This window comes from Wyeomyia smithii, chromosome 3 (genome assembly GCF_029784165.1).
Source record: "Wyeomyia smithii strain HCP4-BCI-WySm-NY-G18 chromosome 3, ASM2978416v1, whole genome shotgun sequence".
Classification (NCBI taxonomy): domain Eukaryota; kingdom Metazoa; phylum Arthropoda; class Insecta; order Diptera; family Culicidae; genus Wyeomyia; species Wyeomyia smithii.
In genome coordinates, this window is record NC_073696.1 from 183,715,009 (window position 1) to 183,723,315 (window position 8,307).

An 8,307-nucleotide genomic window follows, 5' to 3' on the forward strand; every position below is an offset into this window, starting at 1 on the left:
TACCGGGGTCAGACATTTCTATACCATTGAATTGGTGCATTTTATTGGTTCAATGCGGTTGGTTTAATTTGCAGCGTGTAGCTCTGATTTCTTAATCAAATAATCCTTGACAGACTTTTTAATAGAACTGTAGAGTAGCATTGAGTGAAGCTAGAAATCAAAAAGCTAGCCATCGCGCCATCGGCTGGCGTATATCAGTATGCATTTTCTTTAAAGTTTGTTCGTTATTTGCATATCTGTTCTTGCTTGCCGGTTACTGCACTCGCGAGTTGTTTAATAATCAACAGCGGGTATGGCCATACTTAGCCTTGGGACAGAAGAGTTTCAAGTTCAATGAGCACCTGTTAACTATGTTCGTTTCGTGCTGAGTATGGTGTGGGTTTTACTCGGTACAATACAGAAGACGTTGGGTATGGAGTAAGCCCCATATGAAACGATTTATTGAAGGCTATGGCTAATGTTTGCTTCAATTAATAGTGCATGAAATGATCACTTCCTTTAAATTACTGATTAAGCAGAATTCATTCAGTGGACAACATTTATATTGATGATTGCTAATTAATTGTAATATTGGATGCCCTATGAAAGTAACTCTCCTAGAAAAGATGGGTTTTTATTATGAAACGCATAAATTGTACATTGCAACATTCCCTCAGTTGCCCTCGAAGTGCTAACCTGCCTGGGAAGTCGGTGTCGGATTTGCTTTTTTTTTTAACTTTTGTGAATCCATCGAAAATCAACATGCGAACGAACAACATCTATTCTGCCGTGAGATGACAAAGTGACGTAAGTGCCACTTTCTCGAATATGAGTTTTTCATGCCAATTTGTTCATTATTCGAAGATCTATCTTTTGGTACCTTCCTTTTCGTTGTTACTTATTCGTACGTTGCATAATATCAAAAAAAAAACAAAGTGACGTTGGCACACATTTCCATACAAAAGTGACGAAGAATTCTTTCGTTTTTGGGCCGTACTGAAAAACTGGTCACTTGGATCTACGTCACAATGTCATCTCACGGCAGTATACGGTTGGGCCACATGTAGCACTATCGCCATTTCATGCCAACTATGGTACCTTGTAACTCGATATGTGTATCATAATCACTAATTTTTCAACAAACAAAAAAGAAACAACAATAAACACAAAGTCACTAGAAATTGATAGACCACTGTTGAGTTCAACATAAAGCAGCAAAATGCTACTATGTACCATTCAACCAAATTATCTATGGCACAAAAATAAACATTATCACCCCAAAATCGAAACAATAATGAATTTTAGCAGGTTGAAAATGGGAGACTGACTCGGTAAACGCGGAGATTGCATATATGCTCACACAGACACTGGACGGCATATCGAGTGGTGTTTCTGATCTCATCGAAAATTTAATTGAATAACGACATGCATCGAGCCGAGCTTCTGGCCTGTGGTCAGGTTATGACTGCTGCTAATGGCGAAGCTGGATTCTCGCGGCTCTTCATTATTGTGTTTCACACAATAACCCACAAACAACGCCATCACCATTCGTTCGTGCGTCTTAAATGGTATTTTAATAAAGTCAGACACGCGTATGATGTACTGGTAATCGGTGGTAAGGGAACTGCTCCATTATTCATCTCAACCCGAATATTCATCTCATTCAACATGTAAACATAATTGAAAACAGGAAAAAACGCATATTTTCTTCTTAAACTAATCTGACAATCCATGGAATGGATTCTTCTTAGTTCACTTCACATTCCTCATAAAGTATAATCCTCAAAAACTCACTTAAAAGCAATAAATTTGATATTATAGTCGGGCATATGCACTCGAAAACTCATTTAATTAAATCACCTACCTCAGAAATCAAAATCCGCGCATCGTTCTATACGGCTACAACGGGACTCGTTCAGCAGCCAACCAAAGTTTTTTTCATCACTAGCGGACCACTTTTTATTCTAATCACTAAACAGAATCACTTACTACACTAAGAATACTTTAATCTTTGAAATGTTCACTTCAAATTTCCTAAAACAAGCTTGAATTAGCAGAAATACATGATTTGAATTTCTACAATTCCTAAATTTCAACTGTATGTATTTTCATCTGTTTTAACTGCGTTGAAGAAAATCAAGAGTTGCCAAATCAGTTCCTGTTAACACGAAAAAATCATACTGAAAATGTTGAATTATTCCGACATAATTGACATAAATCTACAGCACTGTAGTGGTTACCTAGGTTACCAATTTTGAACGTAAACAACTGCAGCGGATATCTAGGTAACCTACTACGACGGGCTGCGGCTACGTTCATTCATGATAATGTGTTTCATTCATGATTAACAGTGTGATGAATATGGGAGCGTCGTGAGATGAATAATTGAGCAGTGATTCGAGTTTTAAGATGGATATGGAAGCGTTGTGAAAAATGGTTTTGTTTCACAAAATTCAGTCTAAATCTAGCTAATTTTACTAAATATACAATGCTATACGATTCCATAAGAGTACGTAAGCATATTTAGTTTATTTGTTCGATGATTTCGTGAAAATTTGGTGTTTAATCCTTATATTCTTCGTGAATATCGGCTTAATCAGATGAATAATGGAGCAGTTCCCCTAATTGAATGTCCCAGCAGAGTTGCGAAGTTGAATTATTCAACATATGCAACACTTGCGCCATCTTTTTTACACATTTTGATTCATTCTTTCTCCAGATCCTGGCTGTTGCTGGAGGCATTCCTGTTTCCCGGAACTTGCCCTTCAAAATCAACTAACTTTTTTCTGGCAGATTTGCCTCCTTCGGCACATAAATAATATCGTACCACTCCATCACTGATATCTCGTAATGGCACGATATCAAACTCAGCGTCACCTTCGTGGGACTGCACAGTGGTCTGGAATTGCATATAGTCGGAAAAAAGTTAATTTTTCAATTTAATTCATCGAGCAAGCCCTCTTCGGGAATTATTTCTGAAGGGTTTAAGCTAGTGAAAAATCACCAGAATGCTAGGATTATTAATGTTGTCATACATTTAATTTAGTAGGCTTCTTGTGGACTGACGACTTCTCTATTTTTACGTTGTTTACCCAAGTGATTTATTACAGAACAGAAGTAGTAATGAATGTTACAATAGTGTCTAATTGATTACATATATGGCCTTACAACTTCATGTCTTCTCAACTTCTACAACTTCAACTTCCTTTTTAGAAATGTTTCATGGAAATAAGTCCTCCACAAAATAAGTATAACAAAATACTTGGCTCTTCAACTTTATGTAGAGTTTGAAATGGTATCCCTGCCGATACCCGCGCTCATTCAAAAACCAAAATGTTCCCTCGTGTTTATAGAGATAGGAACAAAACAGTTTTATGGGCAATTTTCGCCCAAACGTTAACAATATCAAAAACAAAAACGAGCGTGCGACGCGCCAGCGGCCATTTTTTAGCAAGCAATGTTAGCTAAGAGCGTTTACCATAAAATTAAAATTCGAATTACCTAATTATTAAAAGCCGTTACGCATACCTCAACTTTGTTTGATATATCTGTATCGTAAAATTCGAGATTTTTCAGGGTTTTCTTCATCGACATGCTATAAGTAGCTGTAAATCATGTTTTTTTAAATTATTTGCTAAATTTCTCACAAAATGCATCACGTACTAACTTCATATCCAAGGAAGAATTAATCAAAATACGGTTCTCTACAAACTTCTGTTGAAAGAGCCGCGATTCAGCTGATAAACATAACTCTCCAAACTAGGTAAACCTTGAATTACTTCATTTTTTACCTATTTAATAAAATGTTTTATACAAATGAAAGTGTTGCATTTTTTGTTGAATACAATCTTTACATTTTATGTCATTTTATATCTCTGACAAAAACAAGTAATACTTGGATCAAGGTAGGACTTCGAAGTAGGTTTTAAATTATTTTGATTCAATGTTGAGTCAACCGTTGCCATACTTAAGTATACCAAAAAAATAAACTGTGAGATGTTTCAAAACTCGACTTTATTGGATAGTCAGTCAATAACACCCGTAACTAATCAAACGCTGCATATTCTCATCAAAGCTTGACGGAAACAAAATAACAGGAATCAAAACCCAAGCCTGTTTCTTGACTACGCCAGGTTTTTCAGCTTCTTGCTTGGATGAATACATTTCTTGCGATGCAATTTTCTAAATTAAAATTAATTCGGTTGAGTCTCCAAAAACTAATTGAACTCTGTGCATGTATAAATGTGACAGGGCCCCTCAAAGTTTAAACAGAACACTCTAATTACCAACAGTTAGTCGTCTCCGAAAATGTTCGTTAAAGGCAGCATATTCAAGAAAGAAACATCCAGAAACTTGTGCGAGCTCAAAAAAGGGAACAGATTGTGCGTTGAAGAATTTGGAAATTTCCACCCATCCTTCATTGCTACTGGATCTTTTCTGAATCCATTTAGCGATCTTTTTGGTAAAAAAATAGTGTTCAATGAGTTCTAACACACTTTAAAATGTGTTGAAAAAATAAAAATACAAGATATTTTTTGACGTAGGACTACGTCTAACCGCACTACATCGAGATACATTCCGCGAAAACTAAAACCAAGATGTAACGTCAAAATAAAAGATTTCAAACGGTTATACTGATGTAACCACTTGAGGGATCACAGTAATCAATATGTCGTTGGATTGATAAAATGATGAACAATTTTGTGATTCTCCAATTTTCATCATTACTTCATTGTTAAACAGTGAAAATTGAATAAAAGTTCAAGGTCGAATTTTCACCAGCAATGTACCAATCATATGCGAGCACGCCTGGCACAGACTTCATGAATAGACACCAACTGCCTGCTGTGATATCCTGTATAGCAGTGACAAAAAAACATTTGACAGAATCTCCCCGTCCCAATAGGTCAACTAATGTTAGCTTCCATGAGCCTAGACTATTTTGATGTCTTGAAGGTGAAGCTTTTTCGGAAAGTTCGTAACTACCTCCACTATTAGACAGTATAACGTTCTGCTGTTAATAAAGATGTTAATGTTAATAAAACTGATGTCTTGAAGGAGAATATGATGGCACAGGCAACAGTACTGCACCGAGCAATGTATGAACAGAGCGCTGGTTACTCGTCGTCTATCAGTGCAGAAAAACTTGATATTCATTTTTGTGCAGTCAAGCCAAGTGAAAACTACATTGCCGCTGTTGACGCACAGTGGGGCATGGAACACAATCGAATTGCCGTTTAAATTGTCTTCTACTTTTTCTTGTTTCGTATAGCAGCAAATATCAGAATTCAATATGATTTTTCGGGTGCTGCAAAATACGCTGCGCCGCCGGGGACAACAAAATGCATTGTTTATTTTTGAATTCTACACTCTGCTTTTTTTCAAATTTATTTAAATAACTGAATATAGGGTATTTAAAAGACAATAGAAAACCAAAATGCTCCGTACAGATCTTTGAATAGGTAGTTAAACGAGCTGTATTGATGATTATATTTTACTAGCAAAATGAATTTAGTCCAATATGACAATACTAGTTTCATCCCGCGGTGGCGGTATAGAGGAAAACCAAATTCATTTCATCTTGATATTAGAGTTCCGACATTAGTATTTGTATTTTTCAATTAAACATTTTTTTGAATTAGCAATTGCAAGAAAATATTACTTTTCATAACCTTACTGAACAACGGTATGCAAACATTAATTGCTGAGGCTAATGTTATGCATCACTCTAGCCCAGTTTATTTTCGAGGATAACAGACATATAACTTTCAAATATGGTATCTTCGTTGTTCTTTGGTATCTAGAAACTGATCAAATTTTTTCTGATTGATTCTGTATACTGATAAAATTTTCAAATTTACCTGAATTGAATGTTAACATGTTCGTTAAATTCTATGTCAATTTCAAATTTTCTGTGAATATACATTTTCTACTAAAACTGAAATTCGTTATCGATATTTTTTCTACGAGCTTGTAACTGCAGGAAAAAAATGTATTTGAAATCTTTGCCGCTTTGTGATCGGAGAGTGAGCCAACTTCAACAAGACAAATAGATATAGAAGGAAGTTTAATTTCTACTAAATCGTACTCAATTAAAAGAAAATTCGCTGTCTTAGAATGAAAGGTATTCATCAATGGTCCAGAATACAAATTTGGGGGCGATTTGGGTCTAGAGCTCTATAGCAATATTTTAGAGAAAAACTTTCTTCTGCAAAGTTGTTACATATGATAAAGCGCTTATTGAAAAAGTATCAAAAATTAGGGTAACCAAAATTTCCGATGCTATCAAGAATCTAACTTTTTTATTTTTGTAGATAGAAAACCTTGTTCTATAATTTTATGGCTCCAACAATTTTAAGTAACTTTGTAAAAAAAAATTTCTCTCTAAAACATTGCTATAGAACTCTAGACCCAAATTTCCCCCTAAATTTGGAGCATACCATTGTGTATGTTAAATGAAATATTTTTTCTTTTCATTTTCATTTTCATTTTCATTTTCATTTTCATTTTCATTTTCATTTCATTTCATTTCATTTCATTTCATTTCATTTTCATTTTCATTTTCATTTTCATTTTCATTTTCATTTTCATTTTCATTTTCATTTTCATTTTCATTTTCATTTTCATTTTCATTTTCATTTTCATTTTCATTTTCATTATCATTTTCATTTTCATTTTCATTTTCATTTTCATTTTCATTTTCATTTTCATTTTCATTTTCATTTTCATTTTCATTTTCATTTTCATTTTCATTTTCATTTTCATTTTCATTTTCATTTTCATTTTCATTTTCATTTTCATTTTCATTTTCATTTTCATTTTCATTTTCATTTTCATTTTCATTTTCATTTTCATTTTCATTTTCATTTTCATTTTCATTTTCATTTTCATTTTCATTTTCATTTTCATTTTCATTTTCATTTTCATTTTCATTTTCATTTTCATTTTCATTATCATTATCATTTTCATTTTCATTTTCATTTTCATTTTCATTTTCATTTTAATTTTCATTTTCATTTTCGTTTCATTTTCATTTTCATTTTCATTTTCATTTTCATTTTCATTTTCATTTTCATTTTCATTTTCATTTTCATTTTCATTTTCATTTTCATTTTCATTTTCATTTTCATTTTCATTTTCATTTTCATTTCCATTTTCATTTTCATTTTCATTTTCATTTTCATTTTCATTTTCATTTTCATTTTCATTTTCATTTTCATTTTCATTTTCATTTTCATTTTCATTTTCATTTTCATTTTCATTTTCATTTTCATTTTCATTTTCATTTTCATTTTCATTTTCATTTTCATTTTCATTTTCATTTTCATTTTCATTTTCATTTTCATTTTCATTTTCATTTTCATTTTCATTTTCATTTTCATTTTCATTTTCATTTTCATTTTCATTTTCATTTTCATTTTCATTTTCATTTTCATTTTCATTTTCATTTTCATTTTCATTTTCATTTTCATTTTCATTTTCATTTTCATTTTCATTTTCATTTTCATTTTCATTTTCATTTTCATTTTCATTTTCATTTTCATTTTCATTTTCATTTTCATTTTCATTTTCATTTTCATTTTCATTTTCATTTTCATTTTCATTTTCATTTTCATTTTCATTTTCATTTTCATTTTCATTTTCATTTTCATTTTCATTTTCATTTTCATTTTCATTTTCATTTTCATTTTCATTTTCATTTTCATTTTCATTTTCATTTTCATTTTCATTTTCATTTTCATTTTCATTTTCATTTTCATTTTCATTTTCATTTTCATTTTCATTTTCATTTTCATTTTCATTTTCATTTTCATTTTCATTTTCATTTTCATTTTCATTTTCATTTTCATTTTCATTTTCATTTTCATTTTCATTTTCATTTTCATTTTCATTTTCATTTTCATTTTCATTTTCATTTTCATTTTCATTTTCATTTTCATTTTCATTTTCATTTTCATTTTCATTTTCATTTTCATTTTCATTTTCATTTTCATTTTCATTTTCATTTTCATTTTCATTTTCATTTTCATTTTCATTTTCGTTTTCATTTACATTTTCATTTTCATTTTCATTTTCATTTTCATTTTCATTTTCATTTTCATTTTCATTTTCATTTTCATTTTCATTTTCATTTTCATTTTCATTTTCATTTTCATTTTCATTTTCATTTTCATTTTCATTTTCATTTTCATTTTCAAATTTCATTTCCATTTTCATTTTCAAATTTCATTTTCATTTTCAAATTTCATTTTCATTTTCATTTTCATTTTCATTTTCATTTTCATTTTCATTTTCATTTTCATTTTCATTTTCATTTTCATTTTCATT